The sequence below is a fragment of the Manis pentadactyla genome, chromosome 14 (genome assembly GCF_030020395.1).
Source record: "Manis pentadactyla isolate mManPen7 chromosome 14, mManPen7.hap1, whole genome shotgun sequence".
NCBI classification, from domain to species: Eukaryota; Metazoa; Chordata; class Mammalia; order Pholidota; family Manidae; genus Manis; species Manis pentadactyla.
The window spans coordinates 80,203,267-80,225,062 of NC_080032.1; the positions used below are offsets into that span (position 1 = coordinate 80,203,267).

The window sequence follows — 21,796 nt, forward strand, 5'->3', positions numbered from 1 at the left end:
GAATAGATAAACTCTGCTCATATAAGAGTTTATTTATTTTTCACTAGTTCTTTAACATTCATTCAATAAGTGTTGATTATCTACTATGTGTCAGATGATACAGCAGTGAACTAGATAAAAACCTGCATCCATATGGAGCTTGCATTCTAGTGGGAGAGAGGTACAACAAAGAAAATAATCTATTGCATGCAGTCTAAGAGGCATGATTTCTCACATTTTAGCATCTTTAAAATTATAATGTGGTATATTCAACACCATCTTATATTTATAATTGGAAGCCATTTTCCTAAGTGATACCAAAAATAATATTGCATCTTACAATCAAAGGCATCTTAGATTTGATGAATTATAGTCAATAAAAAAAAAAGTACATGGTTAGATAGTGATAAGCAAAACAGAAAGGTAGAGCAAGAAGGAGGATAGAAAGTGCTGGTGATGGTGGGGGAGTAGAAAGGGGAGAAACTGCAATTTTAAATGAGACGGTCTTATCAGGAGACATTCATGTACAGTACAGACCTGAGGGTGATCAGGGAGCCAGCCATGTGGATAGCTAGGGCAAAAGCATCCCTAATAGAGAACTGCAAGTGCAAAGGTCCTGAGGCAGGAGCTTGCCAGGTGTGCTTCAGGAACAGCAAGGAAGGACATGTGACTATAACAGAGTGAGCAAAGGAGAGAGCACTAGGAGATGAGCCCAGAGAGGTAACATAGTAACAGTGATTAGTGGCCTTAAAAGCTGATTTGCCATTGATGGGAGGAAGAGTGTGGGAGGAACATGGGACATGTTGTGGAGACGTCAGGAAGTCAATTTATCTGTGCATCTAGAACTCAAGAGAGGTGCAAGCTGGAGATACAAATTTGGGATCTTCATAACCAAATGATTTTTAAATGTAAGATATATATAAAGAATTCTAAAGACTGAGCGCTGGGGGGTTCTCCAGCATTTTTTCTGTGATCCAAACAGGGCAGCTTGGCCTTAAAGATGACTGACTTACCCACTCTCCACTAGCGACCTCACCTGAAAGGCTTAAAATGTCCCAGTTCCATCCCAACTAATTCAGAAGACCCTGTAGGGATACACGCAACAATACTATGTGTGTTTATCACAGTGGATGCTGTCACACGTGCTTATTCCTTGCGGAGCAGTGTTTTGAACTATTTCATCTGTTCCAGATACCTTCAGTACTGCTATATTTCAGGACTGAGCACATTTGTGTTCTAGACATCCTCCAGTCCAGGTTATTTCCATTCCTTGAGAGGTCACAACAATGACACTGATTTCCTTACCTATAAAATAGGAATATCATACGTACTTCACATGATTACTTTGATGAAATAGAGGAAGCATCTGGTACAGCATCTGGGGCATAGTGCAAAACCCATAAAATGTTTATTTCTTTTTATAGATAGTCTTTTAAAAGACATTTTTATAAAATCCATTGGGCCAGGGCATAAAGGTATGTTACAGAAAATCACCCACTAGTGCCTGAAATTATAAAAAAAAGAAAATTCCAAGATTTTCTTGGACTCATATGAAAAGATTAAATGCATTATCTTTTCCTCCTTTGTAATGCTTTGCATCATCAAAACACATATTCTATATAGGTTAAATTGTATCAACAATACCATTAGCTATATGAATTTTATAGACTGGTAATACAAATCCAGGCTTCTAGAGGAAAGAGAACTTTCCTAACATGGTGGCCCATCATATATATTATATAACACTGTTTATCCATTGGTCATTAGATTATGTATTAATGGAGTCTGTTTATTCCTTTAACAACTTTTTCTCTCAGATTTAACATGTACTGGGTAGTGTACTGGACACTGGAAATACATTGGTGAAAAACATGTTTGTGCCCTCAAAAAGATTATGTATGACAAGAATGAAGAACAGAGTATGGGAAATCTTATAGGAGTAAGTTCAATGCACTGTGGGGGGACAAGAAGACCATGATTATTCTCAAAATCTGCAATAATTTAATGGAGATTTCATTTATTGAAAGTCTAGCTTCTGTTGTCCCAGTTCCACTTAATGAGTAGCAGATAATTTCAAATATAGCTTTGAAATTGTTCTGTACCCTATTAGCATCATTAAAGCTTCCATTTTGCTTTCTACAACCAGAAACGTGAATATCAATGCCTCATGGGAACTCCAGGTGGCCAGCCACAATAACAGTAGGCATTACAGTTGTTCTGTAAGTCAAGCCCGAAATACAATGAGTGAATAATCTTTTTGCAGATCTTTTTGTCAAGGTGTAAAATTATAAATGTCTTTGCTAAGCACCAACCCTACTTACCTCCAGGGAATCAGATCTCATAAGAGTATTTTGATTTTCTTCCTGGAGTATTTATATTCAGAGGCTCTTGGAAGCAAAAATCTCTAACCAGACAAGTTCCTGTGTGTGATAACCTCTTAAACCGTTTCACAGTACTTATTTTTCTCTTGAGTTTCAAAGTAGATTATTACCTTCTCTCAACACTTATTGAGGGCTTATATATCTGGGTTATAGGGGTGAGGAATTTGGTAATATTCACCTTGAAGATTCACACCTTTCTTTCTGGTGTGAATTCCCTTTGATCAGTTTTCAGCCACAGAGGTCTCTGTGACTTTTGTTTATGGAGGTTTATTTTATGCTAAGACAAAAGAATGGCCATAATTAAAATCTGGCAACACCCTGAAACACCTAGAAATGATCCATATTTAGTAGGAAGCAATCCTAATAAAACTTTGTTTATTCAGTAACAAGTAACCTCAGAAAACATCCCTGAAAAGGCTGACAGTTCCTACCTTTGAAAACATTAATAATTCAGTAAGGTTGAATGGGGGACATTTTAAGGAAAATATTCATGGTTTTAAATTTTTTCCTGTTTATTTATTTTTTAATTAGAGGTATTCTTTCCATTTTGGTGGGAAAGAATTATTACAGTGTTTGCCTAAAATAAAGAAACACCTCTTTTAAAGCCAGGCTTATACTATGAGTAATAATTTATGTTGTTTATTTCCCAATGAAAAACACCACTCTAACATTCAAATTCCTATCCTTGGTGTTCTACAGAGACATCAGTACATGAGTGCTTATGCAGATACACATTTTCAAGTGAATTTGAAATTTGTCAAGAAGGACATATGCTTATAATTTTGTTATAAAGCTGAAGTGTATACTAATTAGATGAATTAGGGATGGCCCTAGGTTCTTGGGCCTAATAAGTGAGCTGTACTATATATATATTTCTTTATATCTTTCTCTGATTAGATTGTCAATTTTAGAAAACAGGGACCAAAATCCTTAAGTTTGCACAGACCTGACACATAATGGGAACTCAATAAATAATTCTTGAACTGGATTCTCAAATAGCCCCTAAAGGCAATTAAACTATGGAAAAGGATAGGAATGAAAATGTAAAATACATTTGTAATTCTGATTATATATTTCTTTAAGGTAAGATGTTCATATACTCTAGCTCTACATATAGGATCACTAAAGTACAGGTAGGTAGTAGGTAATGTAGACCTTTAGGGTAGTAACACATTTTATGAACAAACTAGTCTGAAAGTAGACTTTTTTTTTTGCTGTTTTTTTCTTGGTTGTTGTTATTTCTATTATCTGCAGTTAAGTGAACCAAACTGCTATATCCAACAATTTTCAGTGCTTATTGTCTATTTAAAGCCAAATATAGCCAAGATTCTCAGAGCAGTAGATTCTTATAATGGTTTTACTTCTTTCATCTCTCAACAGCTGTGTCTCCGTGTGTGTGTGTGTGTGTGTGTGTGTGTGTGCTTTTTCACATCATTACTTGTCAATTCAAAGGGGAGAACAGAAAAATCACAGGAGGATTGAATTTAGCCTGCTCTGACAAACTAAAAATATGAAAACAAAAATGAACTTTTGGCAAATCTCTTATCTCACTTTTCAAACAATGGATCTATCTGTAAACTTAAAAATGTTTAACTTAAAAAGTGTCTTTTCCTAAAAATACATAATGTGAGAAGGACATACAATGAAGTCATATAACTACTGCAAAGCCCTTTTTGTACCAGGGTTGTATCAGTCAGGTTTTCCAGGTTCACATTAGTGCGTATGGTCAACATCATTCAGAATGTCTCCCTTTAAAATGTTGGGCTCATTCCATCCTCTTTGCCCAAAGGACAATCCAGAGTATAAGGAAGAGAAAGTTCTTTTTAAAACAGCCCCTTTCCTAGTGTCTTCCTTTTGTTCATCAGTTAAGTCCATAGCTATTTATTGAGTGCTTACTAAGTATTCCCTGTGCTTGGGGACCCAAAGATGAATGAAGGTAAGTCCACATCTTCAGTGAGCAGTAGAAGAGTTCCTGTAATATGTACCAAAGTGCACTGAATGGAGCCCGTTACCTGCCTGGAGGGCCTGAGGAAGGCTTCCCAGAGGAGACATTTCAGCTGGATCTGGGAGGTGGATTGGTGTGGGGGGGAAGTAGGGAAGAGGAGAGAAAAGACCCTTTATCTCAGGAGGGTAGAGCCACAAATAAAGGCATAAGGCGCTGAGGGACCTCTTATGTTTGAGAAGTAGGGAGGCATTTGGAAGGCACAAGGGGTAGAGAGCATACTGGAGGCCTTAAGAGAATATGGGCTTCATTCTTTAGATTGGATGGCTGCTTCCCAAACTGCTGTGTGTACACTCACCCAGTGGCATTTGAGGCTTTAGGATAAACACAGCACAGCTTCCTAGAGTATCAATTTAACGTGAAGATTTGGGGAAGGAAAACCATCACTGTTTTTGTATAAAAATAAATGTGTGTATGTTGTAAAGTAGAAAGCAAAATTTTCTGTTTGGCACAACTGCTGGGGGACTTGCTCTAGACCCTCAGATTTCTCCTCCCTCAAATCTTCGGCCATTAGGTGTCCTTTGGTCATGTCTGGGATCATCACTTAGCTGGTACAATGCCTGGGCCTGGGTATGGCCACCGAGCGTAGGCAAGAGACGGCACCTTCAGCCTGTCTCCCTCCCCTCCCCCCTCCGAAAGAAAAGCCACCGTCGGTGTTCGGTCCTTCCAGCCCTCCTCTGTCTCAGGTGTCAATTTGAGGAGGTGTTCAAAGTTTAAGTGAAAGGATGATTACCATTTATTAAGACGACTCTGTGCTATGCACTTTATAAACATCACGACATTTAATCCTTATTCGCCTGCTAGGAATTGTGCTTGTTTTGCATGTGAGAAACCTGAGACCTAAGGTCACATCCTTTGGAATAGCAGGATCAGATGTGAAGTCAGATCTATGTGACCTCAGAGCCCATTTTCTCAGTCCTTTCTTTTATGTAACTGCTTGGAAAAAAATTTCAGACTTAGTCTGTCATTTCTGTGGTCAGTGAGTCCTGATGCTCAAAACATCCCGCTTGTCCATGGTTTTCTAAATCCATGGAGACCAAGCTGTCTCTGCAGCTCTAAGCCCGCCCACGGTGCCCTGGCAGAATCTCCACCCCGGCTGCCGTACCTCTGTCAAAGCCACAGGGCCCAAAACAAACACTGGGGCTGCGGTGCTAAAACGCTGACGCCTCAAGCTAGGGTGGATCAGGACTCAGCCCCAGCTTCCCAACATAAAGAGTGCACGCACCTTGTAAATGGGACTGAAAACAGAAACAAAAGAGCTGATGCAATCAATCTTACTGGGCACCCCACTAGGCTTTTAAGACCACTGCTTCTCCATATAATGGAGGGTGGGGTTTGTTTGCAAATTTATGTAAATTGGCACCTAATTCCCTAGTTGATCAACATCTTACTTACATGCTGTACTTACTCCCATTGTAGAAAGTTTTTTATCTGGCAAAGCATTAATTCACTAGAAATTTACAAATTGTTTTATAGAAACTTGAAAATCATTTTATAAAACACTTTCAGAATCTTACCTGCCTTTCTCTATGTGGATGAAAAAAAAAGTTTAGTAGTTGAAGGGCAAGAAACATGGTTAAATATATGATAGGGGCTTAGTTAGGCGACTTTAGTTTGACCAGAGAGTCACATATAAAGTTCATTAAATGTTGATTCTGGGTCCCACCCCCAGGGATTCTGACTTAGTACTTTGGAGGGTCCTTGAAGTGGCATAGCTAACAAGTAACCAGGAGATTCTGAAGATCACATTTTTGAGAAATACTGTTCAGGACTGCAGTCCTGAAATACTCTATAATTACTTTGCTTGTTTCCTAATTTGAAACTATGTTATTTTTGTAATCAGAACCAAGCATCTAGTTTTAACAAAATGATCCCAGCAGCTGCCTGATGCTACCATAAATACTTTGCAAAATTCCCAACATATCCCATGATTTCTTACTGAATGCTTGTCATTAAAAGATATGCGGCTGATAGGTGCATCCGTCCTGTGAACTAGGAGTTATGATGAAACATTACATTCTAATATATTAGGAATTAAACAGTGACCCTGTATAAATACTTCATCAAGAACTAAGGACAGGACTCTGATGGAGCAGAACTAGAAAGGGCAAGAATATTTGCTGTGTCAACCAGGACACAGATCACCCAAAGCAGAAAGAGCAAAGCTTTCCTTTCATGCCGTCACACCTCCCAGCTTTCACGGGGTATACCCCAGGTTTCCTGGGCATACAGGTCTATGGTTCCCAGTTCAGAAACCCTGGACTAGCCTGTTGAGGTAGTTTTGGAATCTACCTTACAATACTGCTATTTACTGTCCTTCCAGGATGAGACACTCTGCCCTGAAGCGAGGTGGACCAGTTTCAGGGACTCCTTGGAGAGGCTCATTAGTGCGGTACAGGTCACCAGAAGTCTGAGCAGAGGAAGACTTTGTATCTGATGAACAACTTGAACTTCAGGCAAGATACTATATTGAGCTTTCACATACATAATCTCACTTAATTTCACCTAAACTTCAAAATTACACTATTTAGAGATGAGGTTCGAAGAGGCTAAGCAACCCCCCTAAATACACACAGATGGTAAGTGGTAAATCCATTTCAGATGAAACTCTGTTTGACTTTCAAGCCCAAATTACCTCATGTCCAAGGGCACCACATGAGAAACCTGAGTAAGATCTCACAAGGCACAAAAGGTAATCTGGGGATGTTACAATCTCTGAGGCCACTGTAGCAATGGAAGGGTGCTGACATTTGGTGCAAAAACTGGTATAAAAAGTACATGCGACCCATAGATTATACATTAGCCACAGGGAGAAAATTAGTGACTATACAGGGGAGAAAGCAGACCACTCCTTGACCAAAATTAAATTGCCAGTGAGGAGGAAATGGACATCAAGCATCCATCACAGATGGAATACCTGGAGAAGGACGGGTAGCACGTATGGAATGATACAACCTGACTCCAGCCAAGAGGAAACCTAAGAAGCCCAAGTAGAGGAATACTCCATAAAATAAACATGTGCAAAACAAAAACGCCAACATGATGAAAGACAAAGGCAGGCTGAGGACCTGTTTCAGATTAATAGAGAATAAAGAGAAATGGCAATTAAATGCCATGTGCGATCTTAGATTGAACCCAGTACTGAAGGAAGAAAATGCTATAAAGCTCATTATTGAATACACTGACAAAATTCAAACTGGGCCATAAAGTATGCTAGCCATATTGTACTTCCTCAATTTAATAACTATACAATGATTACATAAAGAATATCCTTGTTCTTAGGAAATACACAATGAAGTGTAAAGGGATAAAGAGGCATGATGTATGTATGCCACCTTCTTTAAAATGGTTCAAAAAATAATAGACAGTGATTAATACGTAGCAAGTTTTCTTAACAATTGGTGAATTCAAATAAAGTGTGTATGGGAGATCTCTGTAGTATTCTTTAAACTTTTTGGTAAATTTGAAATTGTTTCAAAATAAAATTTTAAATTTAAAAAAGGAAATGATGCTTCCAAGAGGCATTGCATTTATTACTAGACATAATTAATTGACTTATTCAGACTGTATCTCAAGAAAGAGAATTTGGTTCAATATGCTACCCACCCTAGGACACAGATACAGCTGCTTTCCGGTCTGAGCTGTTGGATTGGTCCTCCTGATTCAGTCCCAGGAATCTCCATGTTGTATGACATCACTTTACTGTTCACATTCTATTTCTCACTCTTCAGTGAGCCATTTGCATAGCCTCCTCTATAGCTTAAAGAGTCACTGACACAGTGAGGTGCAGTACTAATCAGGGAAAAGGCCACAGAAACCGCGGTGTGTTAGGCCTGGCAGAGATCTATGGGATTTTATTAGAAATCTAATTAACAAATTAAGAGATGGAGAACAGAGTGTTAAATAATTGGCCAACATTATGTATTGGTATGGAATAAAGGAAAAGTGAGTTTGGGAGGAGGGCAGTAGGAAGCAAGAAGTAGAATGCACATTTGCTGCATTTTTACATACTAATTGTTATGTCTAGACTTTGGCCAAGTGTATGGCACGCCTTGATTCCTAATTTTATCCCAGTTTGTGGGAGCAAGAGAGTTTTTACTTGTTACTATAATGTTTAAAAAGTCCCAGTTTTAATAGAGTCCTTTTTAAAAAATGGCTCTTTTGGTAAGGGGGTAATTTCAGCTGAATAGTCAAGAGCTCCCCCTGGAATCCTTTTATACCAAGATCATGTAAATTCTTTACAGTTTGAAGACAGCCACTTCGTTTATGTAATAGTGATGATTATTGATAAATAAAATGTCAAATCTTTCCACATACATAGTCACAAATGGGGAAAGACTCTAGTACAAGTCATTAAGATGCATTTTTTATATTGTCTTCAAGTTGTTTACACCAGAGAAGCTAGCCACCTAGATCAGCCATCCGGCTGCTGAACGACTAATCTACCCCACTGCCTACATAATTCACTTTGGTATGCAGAATCCATGAAGCAAAGCTTGATTACACTACAACTTATAGACCTAGAATTAGCGACATTACTTCTCCCAGAGTCTTCAAGATTGAATAAAGCATTAAATGTGGCTTATAACCGTGGATAGAGGGAAGTAAGGTTTTCCTCTAACAACTTAGAAACTAGAAGATGAGATTTTCTTAGTCTAAAGGATGGATGATATTAGTGAAGATAAGAGTAACCCAAGAGAGTCCTGGCAATGGTGAATAAAAGGTTGTTCAGGGAAAGTCACAAACTAACTCCAGTCAGGATGTTTAGAGTATTACTTGAGGAAGACATGGAAAGATGTAATTATAATTAAGAAAAATGTAAACAACTGTATAAATACAATGACTGAAGAAAGACTCTATTTACAAGAACAGGTGGAACTTTGAACAGGAGAGTCCAAGCAGTAATGTGGCACCTGAGCTGGGAAAGCTGTCTGTGAGGGATGGGGTGGTTCCTCAGCCTCCCCTGGGCCTTGGTCAGATATCCCCTGAGACTGGCTGCCTCCTTGGTTGTTACTTCTTTTCCTCCCTGAATGACCTTCTGCATTTGGCTGTTCAAAGAGACAGCTTGCCCTGAGCAAATGAACGGGAGATTCTCTCCCATGTGTTCGCTACATTTCTCATTTAGATGAAGAATTTGTCGCTTTGTTTAACAAAGCAATCTCTTGCCAGTGTAATCATATCAGACTCCTTGCTCCCATGGTGCCATGCCGACTCTCAAAGCTGAAGACCAGTGTCTGGAGAGCAATGGCCGAGCCGAGGGGCTGTTGGATTAAATGAGCTGCACCCCCACAAACTCTCCCTCAATGACAGTTCTCTCTTTTGCAACCCTCAAACTGTGACCACTAGGAAAGGTATCATTCTGCCTATTAATCATCATTAATTTTATAGCCCTACTTCCACATCCTATTGATTGTGATGTTTAATGTTAAAATAAAACCTGCAGCAACTAAAGGATTACATCAACATTACGCTAAGCACCCTCCTAATGTGTCTCCCCTGTGCCTTCTCACAGCTGGGTGGACAGGACCAAAGCTGGATGGAAACTGGAGGGTGAGGACAGGCTCCATGCAGTTAAGTGCTGGCTTTCTAGGTTGTGGGTCAAAGGACCTTAGACACACTCAGAAGACTCCCAGATGGCACAGAATGAGCAAGGCAAGCGGAGTGAGGAGAGTGTGAGCCCACCAGAAGGAAGACAGAGCCTGCGGGGCTGCCAGCCATTTATTCCAGGAGTGCTCTGCCAACCACTCATTTCCCCAACTTCACTGTCTTCACAGTCCTACAGTTTGCTCTTTCGACCATATTATCCTTCAGGGAGGTGAGGCTGTCTCATGACACAATAATATAAATACAATTCAACTGGTCTCTGTGAAACGCTTACTACCTGCCCAGCACTTTACTTGACATTATCATCTTACATAACCCCACAGAAGTCTGCAGATCAGCTGGTTATAGTTGTTACACAATATGTATATGTTTAATCTATATTTATTTTTATATATTTACATGTATATAAATTTAGATGTGGACTCTGAGGTCTATGAAGGTTGAATAACACAGGTCAAAGTTCAAACCACCAGTATGTAGAACAGGATTAAAGTTTTCATCTGTCTCTATTCTTCCCCACTGCACCCCATTGGAGGAGCATGCTTGGGCAAATCTCAGCCAACAGGTGCCCATCTTTTCTCAGACCCAGCTTCCTAAGAAGCTTGTCTCAGGTGTACAAAGTCCTGGAATTTCAGGGATGAGGTGGCTTTTCTTACCCACCCACCGAGCGTAGTTATTATGATGAGGATGGCGGTGATGATCCGTGAACAGTCCAGCAAGGCAAACCTAACGTTGCATGAACGGCTGTCTTTAATTTTTACTTTCATATTGATTTTTACCTCCTTATGCTTTTATGCTTAATGTCACAACTTCCTAAACACTTATGACAGATACGGTCAATCTACCTCCTATCAAAGGTTCACAATTGTAAATACCACGTACACATTTAAAAGTGCAGTTTACCTCGGGGGAGAACACTTCCCTGACAAAAGTCCCTGAACAGCAGAAAGAATTCTTGCTGGAGAATTCAAAACTCCAGGGGAACACAGATCACATTTTGTACCTGATAAGGGATCTGGAACAAGTTAGTGTCCAATAAATGCTAAATCTTTTACCACTTGAACTTAAATTACCATTTAGCATTTCAGGCTAGTTTTATACCCTAATGGAATAGATGTCATTTTCATAACAGTACAAAGAAAATGATGAAAACTGCTCCTTGTGGATTGTGTTTATAAGACATTAGAGCCCTCCCCATTCCCTATGGAATATTTAAAACATTATTAGTATTATTATTGCTAATCCCATTTTTTACCAAGAAAAGGACACCAGAGAGGCAATGATTTTTCCAATGTAATATGAAGATAGCAGATCAATTAATAGCTCTGAGTCTAGTCAACTTACACTTTAGCTCTGTGGGTGCTTGTGTCCCAATTTTTTGTTTCCAAGAGAAGTGCATTTCACCCATTCTTCACACCACTGACAAAACGAAGATATTCAACACCTGGTCAGGACAACGTAAAATATTTTGTATTAGTAGTGGTCAAAACAGATGATTTCTGACATATCTTACAAATTGGATATTACTTCAGGAGAAAAGCATTTAATATTAAAATGAAATAAACACATAATATAGGTTTAATATCTTTTCAAAGTGTTACCTATTTGTTATAAAACATATGAACAGCATAGAATTGTGGTAAACACAAAAATTGGGCATCTACTGCCATCCTTATAGTAATGACCTCCCCAGTCACCCTGTCAGAGCCAGTTTCTCTCCCTTTTGAAGAACAATTCCTTTTACTTCACGGTAGACATTGCTTCTAGATAGGAGCTGCCTGTTCTTATGTGAGTTCACATCCTTGGCCGCAGGATCAAGGACAGGGCATGAAAAGCAATTTGGGCCATTCCAGTACCTACATTATTGGCCCCAGTTTGATGCAGGAATGAGCATGTGACCCAAGCCAAGCCAATTAGAATCCTTTCCTGGAACGTCTATTAATTAAAAATGGGGGAGGAAGAACTTCCTTCTCAGATACTGTGAAGATGTGAGCCTAGAATCTGTCAGCAAGAGTCTTATCCCCACTCGGTGAAAACAGCAAGCCCACAGTTCAGGCAGAATACAGCTGACATCCAGAGAGAAAAATAGCAGAGAGCTTTGATGGCATTTAGGTAGTTGATTCCAGATATTCCTCAGGCCAGCTCATCCATGCCCTTCCTGCATTTGGAAAGATGATCCAATAAACTCCCTCTGTGTTAGGGCTAGCTCAAACAGAGTTTCCTTCATGTGCAGCCAAATCAATTCTGATTAGCACAATTCATATATAATGGTGGAAGTGGAATAACCCCTCCCTTCCCTGGTTCGTCTCAAGAGGGCTAGTTGGGGCTTGTGGGTATAAATGATAGAAACCTAGTTTGATTCATCTTAAACAAATAGGGTGATGTATTTGCTTGTGTAACCAAGCCTTTGGAACGGTGAGCTGGCCCCCAGGACTCTGGAAACCAGGGACTTATGACTAGATCTGTCTCATCTCTGTCTCAGACTGATTCTTTTCTATCTAGAATGAAATTAGCCACCAGCATCTCAAGAATCATTTTGTGACTGGAGAAGGTAGAGACCTTTCTCTTCCTCTTAAAAGAAGCCACTTAGAAAATCTCTCAACATCATGAGTAGTCTGGTTTGGGTTGCAGGTTAATCTCTGAACTAATTATGGTGGCCAGAGGCCCTTGGGTGGCACGGTGGGCCAACTCCTGCAGCCAGGGAGCTAGAATTGGAAAGATGGCAGCGGCTTCCATTTGGAATGATTGACAAGGGTAAGAAGAGGAACGCTTAGTCAGATAGAAAGGGTTTATTAAATGAGAAATAATAAATGATTCTTGTTTTAAGGCACTACATTTTTCTAGAAGAAAAGAAAGCTGTAAAGCAGATAACCAGTTACTGTGAACATCCCCTTTGTTAAAAGATGCTTCCAGAATCTTTTCTCTTGTGAGCAAATGTCAAAAAATAGGAAAATGTCAATGTATCAATGCTGGATGCATCCCAATATTCAAAACAAAGCATGTCTAGAATTTAGATTTCTCTGTGAAAAGGAGACATCATATACATGAATGTCTGCTGTTAATATAAAGGGACAAAATTGTCCCTGTTTCTAACTGGTGGCATTCTGCTTTCTTTCAGGACCAGGAGAAAACCAGAATTTCCCAAAGAACTTGGAGGGGCAGGCATAACTCTGAAGACTGGGGCTGAGTTCCATGCCTAACTTGAGCAGAGGACATCATTCTGAAACATGTCACAAAGATACTCTTCTGATGGAATTCTGAGACTACTCTATCACGTGTGACACATCTCTTAAGATTATGTTTCCAGTGCAGTTCTTTGCATGTAGTGTATTCTCAAAGAGACGATTGATTGCTTTGGCATCTAAAATAGGTGTGTATTTTCATCAGGCCTTTATATATGTATATATATAAGGAAATTAATGGTTTTGCATGTTGGTAATGTTTAGAAATGAACCGCGACTTACAGTATATAAGCTGTGGTAGCCATCCTCTGAGAAAACCCCCAGGGTTTCTCACCAACTTGGTGTTCATGCCCTTGCATAACTTTCTTCCACAATGAATCAACTGTGTGACCAACAAAGTCAGACAGTGTGAATGGTGTCTGAGTCTAGGTGACTCCGCAACTGTGCCTTGTCCTAGATTGTTCACTCTGGGAGAAGTCATATGCCATGTCATGGATATTCAAATAGTCCTATGAAGAGGCACATGTGGAAAGAAACTAAGGTCTCCTGACAGTAGACACCACCAACTTGCCAGCCATGTAAGTGGGCCACCTTAGCCCTTGGGGAAGCCTTTATATCTGTCAACCTGAGAAGACACCTGGGAGAACTTCTTGAGAAGACTCAACCTGAACAGCTTAGCCCAGCCATTCCCTACCTCTTGGCCTAGGGACAGATACTCTGAGAAATAATAAGTGGTTCTTGTTTTAAGGCACTAAATTTTGGGAGGTTATTTGTTACATAGCAATAAATAACTAAGATATAAGCTAATAAAAAGAAATTTAACAAATATATCTCAGTAAGCTTAACAGTAACCTTTTCTTCTGAAATTCGAAGCCAACTTTTAAGATGTCAAATTAGACCACATTACCATAGATGGAATATGTTTTCTGGTTCCTTTTTCCTGTTGACGCTACTGTTCTGAGAAGTGCGTATCTCTAAGGCACTCTATTTCTAATAATTAAACTTTTGTCTTCAGCCGATGAAAACTTTGTTGCAGAGAAAACTGGAAACACTGTTTTCTTTACCAGTAGTAAAAATGCAGGGGAGAGCTGAGGTCACTAGTAAAAGAATACCAAGTAGCAGTTAGGCAATATCTCTCCACCCCAACCAGAAGGTTTTCCTTTAAACACTAAACAGACCTAAAGCCTTAAAAAACACATTTAACAAAAGTGCTGCTGTTCATATATTTTAGAATTTTTGTTGTTTACTTTCACGAAGTAACTTGTTGAGAAAATGTGTTGTTGAAATATTTTTAGTTATGTAAACTCCTTGCTAATTGCTAAAGGAAGGGGTTTTTGGAACCACTCATGCTAATATTTGCTTTCCTGAAGGCCAACTGTCCTTTAGCTACATGTTCAAAGGATTCAAAGAAAGAGCTCTAAAAACTGCAAAGAAGGAAGGAACGGAAAGATCTATATTTTTAAAAAAGAACTATTTTTAGAAAAATTCAAAATAGATCTAGGCATTCTAACAGAGGTAATACTGAATTGTCATATATTAATATCTAAAATTACAGAATTTAACATGAGTAAATATGAAAATGTGGTCCCTTTTTTGCTATAGGTTAAAAAATATCCTACCCAGTTAAAAATCATTGTCATTCAGAAAGTAGACCAGTGGTTGCCTAGTCTGTGGGCATGAGGGGTGGGGGGTGACTGCTAATGGGTCCAAGGATATTTTGGGAGGTGATGAAAATGCTCTAAAATTAGATTATAAGATAGTTGCACAACTCTGTAAATATATTAAACACCATCGAATTGCACACTAGAAATGAGTGAATTTTATGAAACGTAAAGTATATCTCAATAAACTGCTTTAAAAAATGGTCATTGATGACCCTGAGAATATTCAGTTAAAGGATTAACTGTGCAAAAAGTTACTGAAAGAATGGTTCTAGTTCAAATATTTTCCTCCTGCCTCTAAGCATTTACATGTACACAACTAAAGCTGAAATCACATTTTTTAAGATGCCCCAAAGTTACATTTAAAATCTCTCGAACAAGAAATACATCTAACAGGCTTTTTTAAACATAAAGGTATGCTTCACCCTGTGCTCAGACATTAAATCTGATAGACTTTGAACTTGCTGTCAGAACCGAAGAGGTAATAGCTACAGCTGTTTGCAGTAAGGCACATCCACAGCGCAAAACTGAAACTCCCGCGAGTGAGAAAGGCGTGCTTTTCAAAGACATTGCTGCAACCACAAAAAAGGGTACTAGATATTTTGCATTTTGAGTCTTTCAAAGGGTTAAAAGGAAATTGTTTTCCAATGGGTTACCTTATACATGCAGCAGTTGCTCTAAAATACGCAAGTTCATTCTTCTGTTTAGAGTAGTTTTTCACTTCTAGTACAGCAACTACCACCCAAAATCCTAGATTTTGTGGACCATCTGTTAAATAAAAGTTTTTCAAGGGTCAAAAGCTTAGTTTTTAAGTAGAAGTTCAAAGACAATTAAAGGCACACTAACTATAACTCTACTCATTTACAAATTAATTAAAAGCTTATTAAATATTGCAGGCTGAATTGTGTGTATTTTATTTAAAAAATATAAACTTTATATTGGAGATACATTTAAAATAGTCATAGTGTGAGAAGCCAGAAACAAAATACTACTACTGTATGATTCCATTTATATCATGTTCTGGAAAAGCAAAACTAGAGGGACAGAATACAGATGAGAGCCTCCCAGGAGCTGCTGGAGAAGGGGCATTCACCGCAAGGCGCACTAGAACTTTCTAGAACCGTGTGGAAAGACCCTGCATCTGGATTGTGGTTGTCATCATGTGACTTAGTGCCTTTGTTAAAACTCATTGAATTGTAATTAAAAGGTCTGAAATTCAATGAGAGTCTATTATCTGACAGATAATCGAAATCTGACAGAAATATTTTAGAATGATTAAACTTATCTATTTTGATAAGAGTGTGCTGTTAGTTAACTACATAATAGATACTAAAAACACTATGGCATCATACAAAAATTGAGGGTGATCGTTGTAGAAAACTTGATGAGGAAAAGCTTTTAAAACCAGTTTGGATGGGAATTTTAAACCTTTAGGCTAAAACTAGCTCCTGCAAGGCAGATGATCAAACATCCTTACCTTTGCCACGCACTTCCTTCTAAATCATGTAGTTTCCCCCCATAATTCCTCTACAGCTTTTATTTTATTACCACAACTATTTAATAGCTATCATTTGTCAAAGGCCTACTAAGTTCTAGCCATTCTCTCACCATTCTCTCTTCTCCTGCTCTCTCTCTGTCTCTGCCTCTCTCTATACGGCAGTTTTAAAAAAGAATTCATTTGACTTAAGTCCCTCCATAGAGACACAGCTTTAACATTTGTTGAGGCACACCACTCACATTCGAATGTTGCTTGGTTTATGCATACCTAATGGCAATGTTACACGTTTGACAAATAATATAGGAGAGATTTGAGCCCACGTTTTTTTCCATTGGAAAACCTTTCTTTCATGTTTATTTCTATTTCTCATAATGCAAGTTGCTTGAGGGAAGGGGCAATGTTATGTCTATTCATTTGCAAACTCTACTGGACTTACCTCAATGCAATGCATGTAGCAGATGCTCATAAATTGTTGCATGAGGACTGAACCGATCCAATAATAGCCATCACAGAGAGTCGTAGGCTATTGTAATATTTAATCTTACATCAAAATCTTTTAAGAGGTATATTTATATTAAGAGTTACAAAGAAGGACTTCTCCCTTCATTATTACAAAATTAATTTATAATAAATTTATAATTTATTTTATTTTTAAAAACACATTTTCACTGGTCATGCAAGGCTTGAGGGCATAACTTGTTTCCATCCCAATACATTTAAGTCACCATTTGATTGTGGCTGTGATGGCTTTATACTTTCCATCCTCCTAATGTGCTTGCCTTTTCTGCAGAGGCTCCCAGATTCCTTGCAGCTGGGTTCCAGAATTTGGTTAGGATCAGCCAACGGGATGCACTTCTGGAAGAGCAAGCCATACGTCTGTTACCCCTCCTGGCAAGCACAGGTGTGGAGGTGCGCTTTTCTGCGACAGCATTAGTAGAGCACTTCCACTGTCTAGTCACTGGCTACATGGGCCTCAAAGGTGGAGAGTGGGGCGTCGGTTTTGCCAGCAGCCATGGCAGTCGTAGTGCAGTTCTGGAACCTGCCACTTCCTGACCCGAGAAGAGGCAGTAGCCGACTTGGTGCTCCAGTTCTGTGGATTTGTAACTTGTCCTTAAAGCTCAACCTTAAGTCTGTTTCTTCAGCCATTTCAAAGATTCTCAAGCCATTTAATACCCCATAATAAATCCCTTCCTGCTTAAACTAGCTTGAGTAGATTTTATTCTCTCTGCAAATGAACCCTGACCGATACAGAAATGAAATGGATTATAGTCATCTATAGACAAAAATTAAATGGATGATAGCACGATGCTGCCAATCAGTACCATGGCCAATATGACTTCCAAGTCTAGCTAAAAGGAATGGATTTACAAGTAAGGTTAGATGGACGTTCTTTATCCATTTGTAATCTAATGAACTCTAAAGAGAAGACTAAATATTGCATGAAATTGAACATTGCCTGGAATAAAAAGATATTGATCAGGACCTATAAATTTATATTCTCCTTTTGCTAGCACTATTTAAAAGCGATATTAGGCATGATTAAGTAGAAGTGGGAGAGAGAGAAATAAGTAATTCAGTCATGTGAAAAATAATATTTTTGAATAGGGACTTTTCTAAGATATACTGATATTATGAAAATTTACTGATTTTATTTAGTCATAAAAAGTCTTATGCAAAGACTATGAGAAATCAAAGTCCCAGAAAAAGCCCCCTCCCGCCCCCTACCCTGCCAAGAACTAATGGGGAAAGTATTTGAGAATACTGGATTAAAAGGCAAGCCCTTCATGAAAAGTTTTGCCTGGGGGTCTAAAATTACACACAGGACATAAATATAAAATTTAATTTGAAGCCATATGATTAATTGAGGTTAGACAATTTACTGCAAAGGAATTTGAACTTTCAGAAGAAAAAACAGCTTTAAAATGTAGACTATAATGATGATGATCTATTTTGAAGGATATTTTTCTTAAATGGTAGTTAGAGCCATCATAACAACTTCCATGATGCTTTAACTTAAAATAGTTGAAAGGAAGTCTTACAGTACCACCTAGGTGTTCAAGTTAGCTCACCATGAATGTGTCAGCAATGTCAAACTGCTATTTAAAAAGATGAGATGATCCTACAGTGTTCTGAAATATGATATGCAAAAACATGAAGTAATTTTTCCCAATGTATGTAGGATGGTAAGACCCATATTAGAAACTCACATTGAGTCTGAGGCTTCATATTTTCAAAAGAATGTGGAGAAACTAGAAAGGGAACAGAGCATAGCACAAAGACTGATTAAAGAGCTTGAAAACTGGACATAAAAATAGTAACGAAGTGAACTGATTTTATTTAGCCATAAGAAGGCTAAATAGTCTTAATATGTAATTTAGCATGCTTGGCTATAAAAGTAAAATATAGACAAATTACATCTAGAACTCCTAACCACCCAGACAGTAACAGCATAGAATTAAATAGGATCATAGGTTTGCAACAACAATCACTTAAGTAAGAACTGGTTCTACCTTTTCATTCCAAAATACCTAGCCAGATCAGCTAAGGGTATCTCCACAGTGTGAAAACACCAAGAAAATAGAACTCTGGCTGAATGACAAAAACTCCTGTGGTGTTTATGGATGGCTGGATTAATACTTAAATATTTCATTATAGAAAGAGATATTCCAGCTATTATTTATTATGGGGAAAACCATTTTATGGGGAAGCCAGCATACTGTACCAGCAGCAGATATTTTCAGAAGTAGAATAACTCATTCACATAGGCATCTAGCTAGCTGTATCAGCAAGTCACAGCAAGTTTTATGAATAATTGCGGAGGACATACTTAACATGTACTGACAGATTTAAATCTCTAGTATTAACGCTTACTTGGTAAAGCTAGGCTTCTGCCAATAGGAAAAAACCCAACTATCTATTGGCTCTTGGATCCCTGTCTCCTTTCTAAGCTATCTGCCTTGCCACCATCTCATTGTTTTAAAGAATAATCTTGGTTATTAGGCTAGATTGTAAAACAAATCAGGCTAGGATTAAAGATGGCAAAACAGCAGAAGGCTGTGATCAAATGACACTCATTACTTCTTTTGAAACCTTCTAAAATATTTTGATAATAAAATGAGGGTCTTGAGTCCCCCCCTCCCCCCCTCAGTTCAGAGTCCCAGCCTCAGCTGACACTTACTGGCTGAGAGGCTTAGGTGCAAGAGGGGATGAGGGACACCAAACCTCCCTACATATCTATTTTCTCATCTGTAAAAGTGGAAGAGTAATACCCACCTCATAAAACCACTGTAAGGCTGAAATGAGAGTGTACGTCCTAGTCTGAGTCTATCATTTGCAAAGTCTGTAAACATACAGTGGGTGGCACATAATAAGGGTTCAATAAATTCCTCCAGTTTTTCCATAGACAGTGAACTCCAACAGTATAAACTAGATGTAGGGGAGGGTTAAAGTCTGGGGGGAAAGCTGTGCACTGAGATTTCCCCCATATGTTAAAAGACCCTTGTAGTTACCAAGCTTTTGAACATTTATTAAAACTGTTCTTCAAAAAAACAAATTCCACCAACCAATCCTGCGAATACATAACAATACCACGAGGGTCTTTTTAAAAGTCAGATGACTCTTGTCCTGGTCTGTCTCTTCTTCCTCACCCCCTCACTGTTCTGGTTTCCTAATCTCAGGTTCTGACACCACCATCCAACTTCAATTCAGGCAAGACAGCAGGGAGGAATTACCTCTCCTTCATCCTCCGGTCTTGTTCATTTGCCTGTTTATGCTCAGATCTACTTTCTCACTTTCCTCTGCTTTGTTTTTCTGCAAAGACTCCACTTACCAGGCTCTCTTGCCAACCAGCAACTAGCAGGCTGGCCCAGTGGAGACAAGAGGACCAGGGAGGGCACTTCTTTCCTCTCTTTGCTTCAGTGACTGCATCTCTTTCGTGGCCCAGCTCCCCCTACGCAGTCACAGCCCCCAGACTGTGGTGATACCACCTGTCCCTTTGGACCCTCCAGTTTTAGGGGTAGCAGCCCTGCTCCTCCTAATCTTAGGGTTTTGAACTGTTTCCTATCTGTCTTTCCATTTTTCTAAAACCCTTTAAAGCAGTTCCTCATGTTAAGTTTCTTCTGTGAAACTCACAGGCATGGGTTCCGTTTTCCTGATCACTTACCGATCGATTTCTCTGTATCTAATAAATGACCACACCTTGCCAATTTTGGGCTCTTTCTCTCCCTTCCTTCCTCACTGCCCTTACACAGGCCATCATCTCCCACATGGACTAATCTAATATTCCATTTCTAGTCTCTTGATCTGCAATGTAGTTCCCCTCAAAGACCTCCTCTACTCAGCTGACACAGGGACTTTTCTAAAACACAGTCACCTTGTTGTGACTTTGCTACTAATTTTAAAAGCCCCTTCAGTGGATCTCCATTTCCTGTAAGAGCTAAGAGCTCCTGAGCACGACAAAGCTTCATCTACCGCTTGCCAACTTCTTCTCCGGTTGGCTCACACACCCACTCACACATACGCCTGTACACAACTACTCACGCACAAACATCCCGCTGCTCCACCTCTCAGATCTTTGCTGTATTGTTTCCTTCCTCCCTATCTGCTCTGGCTGGCTTCAACTCTCTTTCAAAACACAGCTCAAAGACGTTTCCTCTAGAAAGCTCTTGTTCACACTGAGCTGGGCTTCCTCTGGGCTTGTTTCAGCATCTTGTCCATACTTTCACAATTGCATTTACCATATTTTATCAACACACCCTGATTGAGCCTCTTCACCTACGTGGAGTGCCTCACGGGTCCCAACCGTGCCTTCCTCATTTGTCTCTTTCTGTACTTCCTATCTCAGAGAGATTGGTTGAACTGAACTATGTCCCCATGTGCCCTGGCAACCCAAATTAGGAACCTGTGAATCATCTTTAGTTTCCTTCTCCTTTAACCCCACCTCCAGTTGGTCAATTAGTCTCAATTTCACCTCAGACATTTCTCTGATACCTAGAGTCCTCTTTCTCACCCCACAGCTGCTGCCCCATTGTCCTAAGTCACTGTTTTTAAGCTTTCTTTGACCATGACTCCTGGTAAGAAGTGACACATGATATGTGTTCTGCAGTTCAAAAATTTTAATAGTCATTTTTAAGATACAATCTTCAAAATGCAGCCAAGAGGAAATTTACTCAAGATTTAAATCTAATAATTATTTTTTTCTCACTTCTTTCACTTTCCAGGTAATAAACCCCACGTTATACTTAAATGGTTTCAACCCTGTTTTGTATTCACAATGACAGTACCTACATTTCACTTAAGCATGCTACATCTTAAGTAAACCCACTCTGTTCATTTTGAAGACTTAAATCTGTTGTAGAAGTGAATTTATTCAAAACTCAAATTTCCCAGAAAGTTTATGCATCACAAACAAGTAAATCAAACAGAAGTTTTATGAAACATGGACCCTATTTCATAAGACTCTTTGATACTTTCTTTTCCACTCAAGTCTA

The 21,796-nt window shown here is 39.0% G+C and overlaps 1 long non-coding RNA gene across 1 annotated transcript in view; it reads right to left on the reverse strand.

Moving 5' to 3' along the window:
* The window catches only part of LOC118914540 (uncharacterized), a 53,223-nt gene extending 37,659 nt beyond the window's left edge, over nt 1-15,564 (reverse strand). Inside the window, exons 1-2 of the long non-coding RNA XR_008993698.1 lie at nt 15,466-15,564; nt 11,311-11,410 (exon numbers count right to left, since the gene is read on the reverse strand). This is a non-coding gene — a long non-coding RNA (uncharacterized LOC118914540). The remainder of the gene's footprint in view (nt 1-11,310; nt 11,411-15,465) is intronic.
* Between the last annotated feature and the right edge of the window lie 6,232 nt (nt 15,565-21,796).